Source organism: Miniopterus schreibersii, assembly GCF_964146895.1.
Source record: "Miniopterus schreibersii genome assembly, chromosome: 2".
NCBI lineage: Eukaryota > Metazoa > Chordata > Mammalia > Chiroptera > Miniopteridae > Miniopterus > Miniopterus schreibersii.
In genome coordinates this window covers 135,800,554-135,818,113 of record NC_138102.1, presented here as the reverse complement: position 1 = coordinate 135,818,113, position 17,560 = coordinate 135,800,554, and the positions used below count along the sequence as shown (strand labels likewise).

Sequence of the window (17,560 nt, the reverse complement as noted above, 5' to 3'; positions counted from 1 at the left end):
CAGCGTCTCTTGGTGGCATCGTTTTCTCTTCTGCTTGATTTAATCTCATGTTATTTTATCAATTTAGTGTAGCCTGCGTGGACAGTGTTTATCAAGCCTACGGTGGCGCACAGTCGTGTCCTGGCCCTCACATTCACTTACCGCTCCCTCACCCAGACCAGCTTCCAGTCCTGCAAGCTCCATTCATAGTAAGTGCCCTACACAAATGTGCCCTTTTTTTATCCTTTATACTGTATTTTTACTGTATCATTTTTATGTTGAGATACACAAATACTTACCGCCGTGTTTTAATTGTCTGTAGTACTCAGGACAGTAATATGACGTACAGGCTCGTAGCCTAGGAGCAGCAATCGGCTGTCCCTTACAGCCTAGATGTAGCGGGCTCTACCATGTAGGTTTGTGTAAGTGCACAACAAACTCACCTAATGACACATTTCTTAGAACATATCTCTGTCATTAAGCAGCACAAGGCTATATATGTGTAATGTGTATATGTCTGGGTACATATATATATGTATAGATCTATATATGAATGATACAGTATCCTGGGACACCTATTATAGCTCCTGGAGTGCCGCTGTTCATTGGCATTGGCTTCAAGAATGTCCATAGGAACTTTAGTTCCAACCCCTCCCAAATATTCTGCTTTAGGTAACTCATAATAGCATGAGTTGCCAGACCCAGCTAGAAAGCTCTGGGGGCCTAAGGGGATAACAAACATAAGAAGAAAATCATCACAGACATTTTATTTTTAACCTAGAAGCAAAACAGTTACTAAAGGTAGGATTTTTTAAAAATCTCGAATGGGCATTGTTTTTCCATATGTATGATTTTGTAAAACTAAAAAAAAAAAAATCCATTAACACTATAATATTGGTAGAACTGAATGTAAGGTCATGTAATACAATTAAATGTACAGCTGAAATAAACGTATTTCTCTATAATTGACTTCCAAGCCTATTTGCATATTGGAATCATCTGTGAAACTTTATACAGTTTTGTAAATTATGACTCGATAAAGCTGAAAATAATGAATGACCTGTGAAGACTGTTAAAGCCTAGATGCTTCAATTCTATGCATCTCTGCCACTTAATTTTGGGCAAGTCACCAAACCTCTCTGTGCCTCAGTGACCTCATCTGGTAAGTGGGGAAAATAGCTGTCTTCCTCATGGGCATGCCGTGAGGATTGAATGAGTTAGTATCTGTAAAGCCTAAGTGAGGGCCGTGCTCGCCACATAGAAAACATGCGATTCTTGCTACTGTTATTTTGCAGTTAGGTAACTCAGGTTCTGATGTGACTCCCAATCTGGGTTTATTCCTAGGGGAGCTCAGTTTACCCGGGCTGGCATTGTGAGTATGCGGCTAACTGGAGAGGAAAGGTTGTGCGCGTTGCTGTGGCTGTTAGGGCAGCGCTCCTATTAGGCATGTGGGCAGCTGTGGAAGCCGGGGAAAGGGAGGACGGCTTGCAGAGGTCATGCTTGGGGACTGGAAGCAGGTAATCCAGCACCCTGAGGATTCCAGAATGAGATTTATCTAAACTTGCCATGTTCCCAATGTCTCCCACAGTCTACCGAAAAGTGTTTATATTAAAAAATGAAAATAGATATGTTTATGCAAAGATTTCCCAGTCTATAAATTTTGTTTACATTTATTGAAAACATAGATCCAAAATTTCAAACTATGATAGCAAAATGTGGAACCAATCCTGGACAAGTTCGAGAAAGTTTGGCAACAATAGAACAAAATAAGTACCTCCAGAGCTGAATGGCTCTGCAGATAGATGCAAGGGACATTTTCCATGGAAACCCATGTGGACAGACAACTGGAGGGTCAGATGAGTTCTCTCTTCCCAATACCTTGGCCTCTTGACCCAAGCTTGGAGAGGTGGGTACACGAAACAATGGGGTTTGAGTTTCTTGCCAGCGCAGCAGTGGGAGAAGGTGGGAGTTAAAATATTCACAGTTGTAGAAAGCCCACTTGAAATCATGGTTTGAGATACATACCTGTTCCATGGTAGGATCTGACTGATATACTAAGAATTCTTAGTGCATTGTGATGATTATCAGTTTATTACCGCTCTGCTCTCAACCTACCCTTTGGAGCAAGCATGATGCTAAACTTGTCAGTAGAGGGCGCTAGAGGGACATCGCAGGAGGAAGAAGTGGTCTTTTTGGTTCCTTTGCGCCACAGTCCCTTTTTTGGCTTCTGCTCCTGTATTGCTGCTAGAGGTGGCTGTTCCATATGTGCCCCCTGAATGCGCAGCCTTCCAACAAACTCATAACCTCAGTCTCCGCCAGGTGACCATCTGCCAGTCAGTGGGCTCCCAGGGCCACACCTGAGAGGCTGCTTCTGCTTGCCCTGAGATTGGGAACCAGCTCTGGCCAGTACAATGCAACCAATTTCACCATCCAGAGGGCCCACGTACACCACCTGCAATAGGTCTGGACCCCAGCTTTAGGAAGCTGGCCTCCTTTCCAAGTTGTTCTTCCCTTGGGTTCTCTCCCTCAGCCCTGTTCAAGAAGGAAATTCAACAGAGTAAATCTGAAGACTAATTGGCTTTATTAAGCAATTCATGAGTCAGGAAGCAACTAGAAGGGCACTAAGGGGGGCTGTACAAAATGGAAGGTTTTTATAGGAAGAAGGGTGGGCAAGGGAGCTATTCACAATAAAAGGAAGGGTGTTTTTAGACCAGACATCTTCTTTTTGGGGGAAGGGAATGGCAAGGGTTTCTTTCTGGGGGAGATGAAGAGGGCCTATTTGACAGATTACCTTCCTGGTGCTTGACCAGAAAATTCCAGACTGATTGATTAAGATTATGTTTCTGGGAGAGGCTGCAACAGCAGTTAGATCAGGTCCTAAATCTAAGATTGGTATCACGGGCTGTAGCACAGTGTCATTTTGCACCTGTGGTTTTCTCTTTAACAGCCTGAGGTATTCTTTAGAACAGGGGTCAGCAACTTCGACCTGCTGTTGGCTTCTATAAATAAAGATTTATCAGAACACAGCCACGCTCATTTATTTATATTTGTTTCTGGCTGCTCTGACACTTCAATGGCATAACTGAACAGTTGCGACAGAGACCTAATGGTCCACAAAGCCTGAACTATTTTCTACCTGGCCCTTTAACAGAAAAAGTTTGTGGATTCCTGCCTTTATGCTCTCCTTTCTTTTTTATAGTTACTCCATTGTTACATTTTATAATTCTTTATATCCAAATATTCTTGTTCAAATTATTATGTGGTTTCTGTCTCCGGATTAGACTTTTTTTTTTTTTTTTTAAACATATCTTTATCGATTTCAGAGAGAGGAAGGGAGAGGGAGAGAGAAACATCAATGATTATAGAGTCATCATTGATTGGCTGCCTCCTGCACCCTCCCCCCCCCCCACCCCAAGCCCTGACTGGGAATCTAACAGTGATCTCCTGGATCTTAGGTCAATGCTCAACCGCTGAGCCGCACCTGGCCCAACTTGACCTTTCTGATGCATCCACTACCTATCTGTACCCCTTCAGGGGTTACAACCCATAGAATTGCTATTTTTCAATTTGGGAAAGAAGCAGCTACTACTTTACCCACAGCCAACAAAATCCCTGAGGCAAGGAAGTGCTATGGGTCTGCCTGCAGCCTGCAGAGCGGGAAAGAAAAAAATAGAGAGAATAACCATAAATGAATGATCCCAATCAGTTACCTTACTTCATCCCCACGTTCACGTCTTACCCCTGAAAGCAATCCAGGTGCCTAGCTCAGAGTAACAAAGTCCTAAATGGTTTTGAACAAGTAAAGTGAGTATATGAATGAAACAAGAAAACCTGGAAACGCACTCTGGGCAGCATTTTTCTTCCAATGCAAAGAAATGACAGATAATACAGTGCAGATAAGCTGTGGGCTCTTTTGCCCGCACATATTTGCTGTATGAAAATTAAGGGAAGCATATAAAGGAAAGAGATGTGTCTGTGAATACATTATCTTAAGCTATACATGCAAATGAAGGGGAAAACACGAGAGAGATCCTTTTCTCCAGAAGCATCCTGATATCCGAGACGAGCCCGGCAGTTCTGCTTTGAATGAGCTGAGCCGAAGCAGTGATGCATTTGCCCTTGCCCGTGAGGCCGCAGCCAGGAGGGGCTCTTTCTGGGTTCACTTCAACACACTGCTGCGCGCCGGGGTCAATCCGTATTGTGCTTGGCATTACCCTTTCGTTCAGATCCCACATCCAGCTAATTACCTGCAGGAACAGTACTTATCAGGAAGCATAACTCATTTGCAGGGAAGAAGGCTGCCGTGTGCCTTCTGCTTTCAGCTCCCTTCCTTCCCTTTGCATTTTTCTTTCATTTGGAGTCGCGTGAAGCACAGAAACCAAATCAAGGCGCCCTGCATTCTGATTTCTTGTTTCCCAAACATTCAAACCTTTTTGTGAGCAGAATTAGCCTTTGCCGGGTAATTCAAACAAAAATGATGTTTTCTTTCACCCCCTCCAAGTGAGCCCAAGTGAGCCCTTAGCCATGCTCATCACATCTTCTGCCCCCCCCCCCCCCAAGGCCCCACCGCCCTGCTTGGGGCTGCCTCCCCTTCAGCTGGAGGCAGGGCGTTCAGCGGGAACATCAGATGCCCTTGATATTTTCTCTACTGTTTACAGAAGCAGAAAAGAATTTCACACTTTCTTGAGCACAGGTGTTTCAGCGCCTTTAAATGCCACTTATAAGCCATTCTAAACAAGCAAACCTGCCGACCAGGAAACCAAAATACCTGTTAGCAGTTTGGTTTTTTTTCCCCATGAAAGATGAAGAGTTTTCTTTAGTGTATCAAATGAATTCAAGGAATGCATTTTCTTTCTAGGCCTTAACTCAAAGATAGAAATGTAGGTAGCCTGGACACTAAAAAGATAAAAGGAGTTTCTATGGTTATCAGCAAGCAGTTGGGACTTCAGAGAGGGAGAGAGCTGTGATTAGTCCCTAACAGTAACCTTATAAAAAATATATATCATATTCATTATTCTGTCAATTTGTTTAAACCAATGCCTAGGTTAGTGGTTCTCAAACTTGTTTGCACACTGTAATCACTTGGGTAGCTTAGAAAATAACAATAACAGTAACAATGATAATAATGATAATAATAATAATGATGATTTTACCCACCCCTAGAGACTGGGACTTTCTGGGGTGTGGCTTGGGCTTTGGAAGTTTGAAAAAGCTCCTCCAGTGGTTGTCATGTGCAGACAAGTTTAGGAGCTATTGCCCCAGGTTGACCTTTGAATGCAAGAATCAGTGTAACCCAGTCCCATGGACCTTTCTGAGATGTTGGTGATGTAGCTGCAGGGAGCGACCACTGGAGAGCTGGAGGAACAGGGAAGAGGTTGATGTTTTCACAACCAGGAGGCTTGTAGGAGGATCCTTGGAGCTGAGATCCAGGCCTCTGGGAAGAGTGACTGCCCCTTGGTGCTGGTACCACTGAGAGAAATGCATCATTCTGGGAAAGAGAGAAGCATCGATGTGAGAGGGAAACATCAACCGCTTGCCTACCCTACAGACCCTGACAAGGGATGGAACCCACAACCTAGGTGTGTACCCTGACCGGGTATGGAACCTGCCACCTTTTGGTGCATGGATGACACTCCAACCAAGTGGGCCACCTGGCCAGGGGACCCAACGGGGAACTGCTGGCCAAAGGGAAATAGTTTGCAGAGTCCTAGCCCTAGTCAGCATCTCCAAGCTGGGTAGTGAGGGTAGACTTAGAGCTGAAATATAATATTTAATGCCCAATATAACTGTAACAGAAAGAAATGCATATTTGCATAAAATAAACATCTTTATATATCCAACTAACATAGACTTTTTATAGCAGTATTGGCGCTGTTAGATACCATTAGTGGATGGGTAAATTAGCATCCTGGAAAGCAAGTGGGCAAGTCCTAAAGTGTTTGTAACTGTCGAATCAATAGTTTTGCTTTCAGAAATGTATCCCAAAGACCCAAGGAAAACCATGATCTAAGATTTATGAACAAAATATTTACTGAGACATTGTTCATCCTAATAAAAACCTTAATGACCCAAGTAGAAAATGGTTAAGTACATTAAGAAGTATAAATATTTAATTTTATGAAATGATTAAAATAGGAATTGCATTGCAGTTTATGGAGAAAACGTGATTATGGTATCATGGTTGAGATATCTTCTTATTTAATAATTTACCATAAGCACTGTCGTTGGTTTTTTATTTTCTTCTCTCTATATTGCAGCATTTTCTGTTTCCTATAATATGCTCATATTACATTAATAATAAAACAATGCAAATAATAAAGTAACAAATAAATAAATCCATTATTTTAATAGCATTAAAGTAAAAATGTTTGTACGTAAATAAAACATGTAAACAAAAACAATACATTGGAGAAAAACCTATAGCAAGTAAAAGAATTTTTTCTTTAATATATAATGAGTTTATATAGGTTCATAAGAAAACATCAAAATTGCCAAAAGATAAATAAATGAAAGGTCAACATTTTTACAAAAGGGAAAATACAGGTGATTAATGAACTCATAGGAAAATATTTATTATCTTGTTAACAAAGATCACATTTGATAGGAATGGTGTTGCTGGGTATAGTATAACATCATGGAAACGTGGCAATAAACTGGACTATTAATAGTTAAAGTACATATATCCTTTAATCTTATAAAAACAATTCTTAGAATCTATCCTAGGATTATAATCTGAAATACAGGGAAGACTTTATTCCCAAAAGTATTTATAACTTTATTATTTAAAAAAACACACACACCAAAAACAATCAAATGTCTAAACGTAAGAATATTTTAATAGCCCTAATGTATAGAGCAAAATTTAATGAATCTGTTAAAATTGTGTGTATAGAGGTTTTTTAAAAAGAATTGGGTAATGTTTAAGTTTTAATATTAAGTGTAACATCCAGGTTACATAATTTAATATTCAGTATTATCTCAGCTAGGCAACATTATGCACATAACAAAGTTGGAAAAAATACCATGTTAAACGTAGTTTCCTGGACTTATTAGAATTAAAGATTATCTGAAATAGGTTTAGGAAAGTGCTGTTTGTAGAAGATAGGGGTGTTGTATAACAATAGGAAAATATGCCCAATAAAATAAAAGTAGCTACATATATTGATTATATATATACCAGAAGCTATTTAGTGACCTAATATGAACATGATACCACTTCACATTACAGTCACCCAATGAAGTAGTTATTATAATTTTTGCTTAACATATGAGGAAAATAAAGTATAAGAGGTAAATTGCATGCCCAAATGTGTGGTAGTATGTAGCAGAATCATAATTAAAATCTGGAGCTCTCCAATTTCAAAAGCTAGGCTCTTAACCACAATATCTATACTTCCTACTATCCTTGAAGCCAGATTTGTTTTCTTTAATTTTTACCTCCAGCATTTCTTAGAAATTATCTTCCTTTACCCTCAGTGTCCTTATACTTATGTTTTTAATGGCTTCTCCTCTACCTGCTCACCTCCAATGTCTGGGAATCCACTCATGTTTTAGCTTTTGTGATAGTTTGATTTATTGTTTAGCAAATATTTACTCCCCTTTGATGCTGAGTTTGACTGTCTGATGTGCTTTGGCTGAGAGAATGTTAGTGGACACGTTAGCGGACACAAACAGGCGCCTGAAATGGGCCTGCCAGATTTAGCTAGCCTCCGGGGCTGCGGCCTTCCTCTTACCTCGATGCGTGAAACAAGCGGAGCAGAGCAGCCCAGCTGGGCTCCTCCTAGGCTGGGACCTGAAGGCTTGTGAGGATAAATGCTGCTGTAAGTCACCGAGTTTCAAAGTGGTTTGCTATGCAGCTCACACCTTTGGCTTCTTAGTTGATTTAAGGACTCCTAAGAAACTAGAGCCCTTCCATAAATAGCAAAGTATTATCACAAGATCAAAAAGGTGTGAAAGTTTTCTGAATGGGGGCTAGCATGGTGGTCTCAATAAATATTCACTTTTCCATTTTGGGGCAGTAACAAATTTGTCAATGTTGTGGGAAATTGCAAAATGGTAGCCACTATGACAGAGTAATTTGTTGATAACACTACCTTTTTAGTAATTCTATCTCATAAAGAATTTAAATTCATAGTTAATTATGTTTATTTTTAGTCATAATATACTGCTTTAATGTAGCAATTCTTGCATTTTCATGCGGCTCATGAATTGATTACTTCCTATTGTCCTATGTGTACCTATGTGCCTATAAGTGTCATTTAAATCTAACAATGCTATATCTTATAAATAAAGAAATTAAGTCTAGAGAAGGAAGTAAGCACTGAAGATCAAAGTGATCTCTTAAGGTGTCATAGACCAGGTGGGCCAAAGCCCGATGAAGAATTGCAGGTAGAATTTGGAAAGGAGCAGAAGGCAGCACCCCAATTGGGGCCAAAAATGACTGGAATAAGGATTGTGAAAGGGTGGGTACAGCAGTCAGTTGAGATTCCAGTACACCTGGAATAGAAGATTTGTTTAGGAATTGGTAATAAATCTGTTAGAAAAGTGCAGTGAGAAATATTGTCAAAGACATTGAAAGAATGACAGAGAAATTTACAGCAGATAGATCAGGCTGTGGAGACCTTTTACAAAATCATTTTGAAAATAATGAGTTATTAAGATCTGTTTTATAATGATAGTTAAAATCTTTAGAGTTTGAAAAATATGTTTTAACTGGCTACCATGTATCTATTATGTGCCAAACAGTGCTTGGTAGTTATAGTCACATAAATGGAGAATTAGGCATTGCGAGGGTTAAAAAAATCAAATAAGGTATTATCCCTTTTCTTGGTAAAGCAGACAGATATTTTTATAGCTGTAATACAAGTTATACATTAATAACTGTTATAATAAAAGTAGAATAATTCAAAGAATATAGGTGATGGAGATGACACACTATTCATGTTCGCAGTTCAGTTTGTTTCTGGGCAATGTTTCCAAGAGTCTTGGCGATCCTACCTCTTGTCCCCCTTTCCCACCTCCCTTTGTGCTCTGGGGGCCAAAAGGCATCCGTGGCTGTGACTGTGCTACTCAGTGCTCCGCACAGACAGGTCAGGACAAAAAATAATATCCAAAAATATTTTGGCATTAACAACATGATCTATAGCAAGAAAGATGGGAAGTCCATTCCAATCCATGATATTTCCAAGGAGACAAAGAGCCAAGACAGTGTAAAGGGGCATACCAAAAAAAAAAAAAAAAAAAAAAAGACTTATTCAATATTAAGGGCATGAAAATTGAATTAAACACAGTAAATTTACAAACCACAAAGCTGCCCAACCAAAGACCACTTAAAACTTTGGAGACTACAGTTGGTAAGCTTCAGAAAGCTCTAGAAGATACCCCAAAGAAGAGAAGGAAGTCACTGAGTCCTGAGTCCTACATCTACTGTTGCAGATTTTTTCTTTGACAGGGAGACAACCAGCTGCTCAGGTGGCTCCAGCAGCATGAGGATCTCTCAAGAGCACAGAAAGGTGGAGAAAGGCCTAACAACAGATTCTGTAACTTAATATTAGGTATGAAAGCTGCCAAATGTGCCACAGCCAGAGTTAGAACAAGACCAGTTCATCAGATTCACTTTGATGAAGGATCCGACCATTATGTTGGCTAGAAGACCATTGACCTTAGAAAAAGTTTTAGGAAAATTACATTCAAGGGAAAGAGACTTAATCTTTTTTACCTTAAGGCAGCTACTGATGAAGCACCTGAAACAGATGTAGAATTTGCTAAGCAGTTAGCTGTAGTAGATGAACATCCCTTTCGGAATGGTTTTGAAGAGATGATCCAGTGGATGAAAGAGGAGAGGCTATGGAAGTTTCCAATGAACTATGAAGCAGATTTTGATGATGATGGTTCAGAATTTGAGGAACATATATTTTTGGATAAATAGTTGGAGGATTTTCCAAAACAAGGACCAATTCTCCACTTCATGGAGCTGGTGACCTGTGGCCTTTCCAAAAACCCATATATGAGTGTTAGAACGTGGAACACATTGAGTGGTCTAAAAGTTTTAATTTAAAAAAAGGACATTCTTTATTCTAAAAGAAAGTGACATACAGTCCAATCGAAGACCATGGAGATTTTTATTTTAAGCTGTTGGAGATTGATATTATAACTAAATAAAATAATTTTACTAGGAAAAAAAGAGAATATAGGTGATGGAGAGATTAATTACTATTAGAATTAAGGCAGTTTTATATAAGGTTGCAAATAGACTTACTAGTTACTTACTCATAATGGGCAAAAAGAGGGCAGAATAAAAAATGATGTCAAAGCTTTTAGTTCTGGAGACCGAAATAATGGTGTTGGCACTGATAGAAATAGAAACCTGGAAATTATGATAATATTAACTTTATATCAGCTTCATAATTGATATAGGCTGTGATAAAACAACTGTTTTTGATTCAGTTCTAAATTCTGTAACATGGCTATAAAATATAACATTTGTTTTTTAAGAGTTAACCTCATTGAACTCAAGATGTTTAACTCAAATGGTGTTTAAATGAATCAAGAGTGAGGAAATGTATCCCCATTTGGTTCTTCTTGGATGTAAATGTTCTGGAAAATGTGAACAAACACTTAGCTTTGCTAAAATTGTATTATCGTACAAGCCATCTGTAGTACCTTACCTTTCGGAAAGTTTTGGAGGTGGTATAGAAATAAAAATGTAACTATAACCTTGAAAATGTTAACTATAACCCTGAAAAGTTTGATAATCGCAGCATGCATAAAAACATAGACATATAAGAAGAGGAATCTCATGATACTGCAACAGAACTTCAGCAAACATGAGCTTCAGTCTAAGGAAAGAAAAACCTAAGCCAACTCCATGAAGTCTTGGAAAATATGTACAAAGACAGTGCCAGTAACATTACATTCCAATCAGTAACACATGCTTTTCTTGAGGTTAAAATTACTATTTTAAATAAGTCAGCGAAGACAGTAAAAATTTCTGCAGATGTTATTATTTTTTCAGTTTCTTATTAATGCTGTAAGTCAAACTCCCCTCCCCCACATAAAAGTTTCTGGCCTGGAAGGTCTAAAATGCTATTTTTGTAGACTGGATAAGGCACTGTTCTCTCTCAGGACCTGCTTCCTCCTCTGAGAAATGAGGGCAAGACCTGACTTCCTCTCTCCCTCCCTTCTTCCAAATCTCTCTTTCTCTTTCCCTCCTTCTTTCCTTGAACTTTTGTTGAAGACCTTTGCATGCTAGTTTAGACTCATACATTTTACCCAGAATACTATAATCCTTAACAAGTCTCTCTACCTCCAGTATTGTTGTTCCTAAAATCATTCTCAAAAAATAACCTGAGTAGTGAATCTAAAATTCCCGTGTAGCTGTGTCCTTGGTTGGTGTACTAGAGATAATTCTACCCAATGTGTCTCCCACAGACTTTTCCATAGCTTCCTCTCAGGCCACTGTCCCCCCAGTTACTGCAGCATCTCTGAATCAGTGAGACCCCTCTCTGATTTCATGCATAACTTTCCGTGTCCTCAAACTCTTATCAAATGTCATTTCCTTTGAACGACCTTAAAAGACGGGTCAGTCTTTTCTTCTCTCTAGTCATGATGTCATCAGAGGGGAGTGGCCTCATCTCCCCACATTGCTTGCTGGGGGTGGAATTCTTGTGATATACTGAGAAAAGGACATTTTTGAGACTCGTCTGGGAGGGTGATACAGAGTAGAAAGCTTTATTTTTGTGGAATTACACCCCTAGGTTTCCAAAGTTCCATTTCCCTGAGTCCAGTCATAGGAGAAGAGTAGCTGGGGTTTCAGTAGAGCTAAAATCAGAGCCAGTGTCCAGAGTTTCCTTTCGGTATTTGCATAGTCGAGTCCGGCATCAGGCTAGTTTAGCTAGTGTTTCTGACTGCAGCCCCTCAGTCCATTGCCTGTGGATCCGCATGACTGTGGGTCATAGAGTGAATGCAAGAGAGCCAAGAGAGTGTGCCCTGAATGACAAGAGTCCCAAGAGCCAAAGAGAACCAGGAGAACAAACTCTGTTTAGGGGATTATGTGTTCCCAGATGTTTGCAGGTTTATAGAGACCATGCCCATTCTGGCCACACTTTTCTGTCCTCAGGTGTGATTCGCAGGCAAGTCCCTTCCCTATTTACCCCAACTTTACTGGGCATGCCTCTGTCTTTCCTTTATTGGATCCTTTCCCTCCCTGGGGAGTGTGAAATTGTAGCTTCCTGGTGAAGCTGCCCAAATGACATGCCTATAATATCTGATCTTTCCTTTGCTCCTTTCCTATTATTAATAACCAACTAATTATAATGGTATCAACCATGCTTGGCATTTGCCTCTATGTAGTACTTATTCCACAGTATTACTCTTTTTTTTAAATTTTTTTATGTCTGTCTCTTTCAACCCTGGGCACAGTGCCTTTCACATAATGGGTGGTCAATAAATATGTGTTGAGCTGTGAGCATTTCAGTTATTTCTATTTGGAATTGAACTACATAAGTGTCCTCAATTTTCAACATCTTTTTGATAAATCCAGAAGCTTATAGGCGCAAGAAAATGTGATTTCAGTATTTCTTAATCTCAAACTTTATACCTGAGATGTGATTCTTTAACAAGTTCATGTACTGGTAACTAAATAAAGTGGTGAAATGTGTTATCATTTTAAGGTATAGAGAAATGTTTAGGCTTCTTGTAGGTGTTAAGAAGGCAATGGACAATTGTTCATATTATGGATTCCTGAGCTATTTCTGTTCCCCAAAATCAACACATCTGTTTCCTGCCCTGGAGAAAATTCTTTGCTCACCTGTAGCTTGACTTCATTTTATGTCTTCTGACATGTACTTGGAAAGCCTGTGTGACACATTTTCCTATAAAGTTGGCTACAGCTTTCATTGAGCCAACTTGACCACTTTGCCTTATAAAAACACTATAAATTCCAGGATCTAATTGGCACAAGGATTACTTTTCCAGAGATGAAGCCAGATGCAGAGCAGGTCCCCAGTTATGTCCTCTGAGCTAGGATTTTTCTTCTTTTTATTTTTTTTCTAACAGCATCTCTTTGAACAATATTAGGAAATTGAGTGAAAAAATATTTTGAGGGGTAATTGAGCTAAAATTTGAAGAAATACATAGAAAATGTTATCTTTGCTTTTTTACAACGCATTACTTTTTTCAGCACCTATAAAAGTTTTACAAAAATTGACTTTTAAAATGCAGATTAAGGCCCATTGCTTACTTGACATAGTTATAAGTATTAACATATCAATGAAAACTTTAAATCTTATATAGCTTTTAAAAGAATCATCGTTTAGAAAAGAATAAACATCACAAACATTTAGCTTTATTAATACTAAAAACAAGAAAACAATTTTAAAGGTGAAGATTGAGGTTAGAAATTTGGAGTTGACCCAGTTAATAATAGAGAAGCAAGTTCTACAATTTCACATGTAACTTAGAGTGAACAGGCCTTTTAGCAGGGTGGGGATTTACTTGTTAGTAACTTTCAGGTGAACAGTTTTAATAAAGTGATACAAATGTAAGCCATTCTATAGAAGATGAAGTAGCTAATGGATGGCAAGAAAGATAAGCCCACCGTAGTTAAAACTTATTTTAACCAAATTAGAAGGAGAAATAAAGATATTAACCAAAGGGGTAGGGGGCTATCATAGTCAGGTAAAATTATTTTTCTTCATAATTATTTATTTATTAGAAGGTACTGAAGAGCAACCAAGAGCAGGCAGAATCTGGTAGAAATTCAACCCTTGAAATACAGGGTGAAATCCATGTTCCTGTTTGTGTAAGGGCCAGGCTATGCTGTGGGATGGGTAGAACTCAAGAAGAAAGCCACAGTCTTATTAGCTTGTGGTATCAAAGGAGAGGATTTGAAGCTCACAGACTGGCGGGGGATTGAGGAGGAACTTCTGAGGATGAGCCCACAGGTAGGGAACCCCTTTATCGACACGCAAACTGCCGCTGAATTGCAAAGGCGCGGAGGAGACGCCAAGGAGCTAATGGGAAACAGCACCTACGTAGCTGAAGACATTGAACAGAGATTTTAGCTGCCGCTAAATTAGATTGACTAAATACCAAGTATTTTGGAAGAATCGCAACTTTTATACAGTTCTGACGAAAATGCAAAATGCCAAACCACTTTTGAAAAGTTTGACATATTTTTAAAATAATGTTAAACATCCATCTGACTTACGACTCAGCCATTTCACTCATAGGTATTTGCCAAAACAAAATAAAACATATGTCACATGAAGAATTAGATGTGACTGTTCATGGCTGTTCTATTTTTTTAAAAAACATTTTTTTTACTTAATTAGGCACATGATCCATTTTTATCGAAGAAATATACTTACAAGTAAAAGGATAATTTTACTTAGCCTCACCGGTTAACCAGTTCATAGTTAACCAGTGCACACCTAGTAGGTATCTGAACAGATTTAGCTCTGTGCACATACGTATGTAAAAATCTTTAAAAATACATACGGTCATGCTATGAATGCCATATATAATGGCACCTTGCTGTCGATTTAGATCTGTACCTTATTTGGTGTGCATATAGTTCAGTATCATTAGAACTGCGTAGCCTTCCACTTGACAGATACGCCAAATTTATGAAATGCCATGTGACTGGATGTTCTGTTTCACTAATATTTCGATACTGTAAACAATGCCTAAAACATCTCTGTGCCTCTCTCTCTGGTATAATCGTTTTCTTAGGATAAAGTCCCAAAAGCGGGACTGCAAGGTCTGAGACAATGAGCACTCTTGAGGATTTAGGGCGCATCGTCCAGCTCCCAGACAATGCCCCGTGGCCGCGCCGTGGGCACGCGGCCAGGGCTGCCCCCCGGAGTCCAGGTACTCCCCGGGCACCGCAGGGCAACCTGGAACATCTTCTTCTTGAGCGAGATTTTTGCCGGAGATCCCAATGGGGGCCATTCCTCTGCCTTAGCTGAAAGTCTGTTCTGGTTCCAGGGCTGTTTTAGTTTTAAACTCCTGGAAAATTTCATGTTCCCTGGATTCATGTTTGGCCCTGGAATCCAGTTCTTCCTCAGGTGCCCCACGATGCCCCGATTCATCTCCTTTTTTCCGAAGCTTCAGGTGTAATCTCGCCTCTGTGTCTGTTCCGACGTCCAGCTGCGGAGAGCTGTGGTCTGGCGCCGCGCTGCCCGCCGCCCCGGGTGCGAGCCTGCCCGGGGCCCAGTGCTCCTCGCTGCCCGCCGCCCCGGGTGCGAGCCTGCCCGGTCCTGATTCCCTGCTCCGGGTCCAGTGCTCCTCGCTGCCCGCCGCCCCGGGTGCGAGCCTGCCCGGGGCCCAGTGCTCCTCGCTGCCCGCCGCCCCGGGTGCGAGCCTGCCCGGGGCCCAGTGCTCCTCGCTGCCCGCCGCCCCGGGTGCGAGCCTGCTCGGTCCTGGTCGCCTGCTCGGGGTCCAGTGCTCGCTGCACGCACCGCCTGCGCCTTCAAGGCCACGTTCTGGAGCCTGAGGAGCCGCAAACCCTGCCGCGTTGAGCCCCACACTTGGGCTGGAGACACACGATTCTCCCGGTCTCTGCGGGAGGATCCTCCGAGGGCGGCCAGCTGAGTCAAGGTCATTCTTCCGGGAGCTGCCGCTGGGCAGCCGCGGCCCCCACCCCAGCCGCAGCCTCCGCAAACCCAGCTCCGCGGCGCCGCCGGCCGCCTGGTGCCCAGGCTGTGCCCTGGCAGCGCCCCCGCCGGGAGGCCAGGGTCGGGCATCCGGCAGCTTCATTAGCCACACACTGGAAACAACCCAAACGTCTAACTCGGGAAGGGTTAAACAGACTGTGGTATATCCACGAGGGGATCGCTACTCAGCCGTCACAATGAACAATTATTAATACACTCAGCAACACAGAAGCATCTCCTGAGTGAAGGATGCCATAAAACAGTGTGCACTATATTGTTGCATTTACATAAAATTATATAGATTTATGGTAACAGAAGGTAAATCAGCAGTTGCCCGGCGAGGGACAGCAGATCAGGGTGTGGGAGAGGGGCTCTAAAGGACAAGAGGCGCGTGGGAGGTGACAGACACATGTGTCACCTGCTGCTGTGGCAATATCACGGGGAAATCCACATGCCAGACCTTATCGAATTGTACTCTAATTATGAGGAATTTATTGTTCTTTATACCATAACAATCTTTTGTTTTAATAGTTTTCTGTCCTTTGTTAAAACACATGCTACCTTGATAACTTAGTCTTTTCTCACAGCAAAATTTAATTTTTCATGGGGACTCAAAAGTCAATGTTGGTGATTGGTCATCTTGGACTATATCAAACCCTACCCTAAACTATTGAGGGATGGGGATGTTGTTTCCCTGTTTCCATTATTCTGAAGGCAGATGTACTGATATTTATAAAAATTTTTCACCAAATGTATTATAGTCCGGAAGATGAAAGTGTGAAATGGTGACACATAAAATGAATCTAGGAGCTAATTTAATCAGCATGATTGATTATCTTGCTGTTAACCTCCATATATTTGCTACCAACTTTAAGATGCATATTTAAATTAAATTAAAGAGAAGACAATCAATCCAGCCACACCTCACCTCCCAGGTTGTTAACCCAGAAGCCTACCTATGAACATAGAAAGATTGGAAAATCAAGGGGCCTGAGACTTTTAAAGGATATAGGTGACTAGATCTTAGCCAAGCTCCTTTAATAAATACTCCACCTCGGGTACATTGAAGGAGATTTTGCGCCTTTCATTTTCAATCAAGGGATTATTAATTCTGGCCACATTGCATCTTAAAGTGGATTATATCCTCAAGTTTATGGACTCTCCAAGTGTGAAGATTGATGAGGATCATCAAATATAAAATATAAAGCAACAAAGCAGAGGAGCTTTGACAAGTTACAGAAAAGAAATGAGTATGAAAATCAGAAAGTCATACCTGGGCCTTTCACAGTGTAAATATTTTAAAATAAATTCCTATTTTCTCAAAAATAGGTAGTAATTCCATAGGAGCAGCCCTGATTTTGAGTGTCAGTTCTCAAAGAGTACAGACCCTAGGATACAGTTATACAAGGAGTAATGTGGCCAGAGGAGTTTTCACAAACCCACGGAAAGGGATTCTTGCTCCGGCCTTGCAGATAACGGACAGGCCACCTGACGTGCCTGTGGCAAAACACACAACAGCCTACGTCCTCAAGAATTCCCTGCTCGTGTACCATTGAGTAAAGAGTTCAAACTGCCTCATGCACCTGAAGGATAGGTTTCTACCACTAACATTTGTAAAGTTCTTCCTTCAACAATGAATTCATTCCCATCTATTTACCTTCTGTCAACACTAAGCAGATAGATAATGCATTTATTTTGCAATCAATATGCTTTTTTGCCTGGAATAAGCCCCTTTTCATTGTGATCTAGTAAATATTGTATTTCCGTATTATCTAACTTTAAAATATTATTTTTCACAACACTAATTATAAGAGAAGTACATTGCACTCATTTTCTTTTAAATAAAAAATTGTAAAAAAATATGCTTTCCTTAAAGGGGCAATATTAGAGTGCATCTAAAAACTCAAGAACCCTTAAATGATCAG

At 40.5% G+C, this 17,560-nt stretch overlaps 1 pseudogene across 1 annotated transcript; it reads left to right on the top strand.

The window, feature by feature from the left end:
* Nucleotides 1-8,948: 8,948 nt before the first annotated feature.
* On the top strand, nucleotides 8,949-14,042 carry LOC308552531 (small ribosomal subunit protein mS31 pseudogene; annotated as a pseudogene). The gene is made up of 2 exons: nucleotides 8,949-10,024; nucleotides 13,786-14,042. The product of its transcript is annotated as a small ribosomal subunit protein mS31 pseudogene (transcript).
* The last annotated feature ends 3,518 nt before the right edge of the window (nucleotides 14,043-17,560 follow it).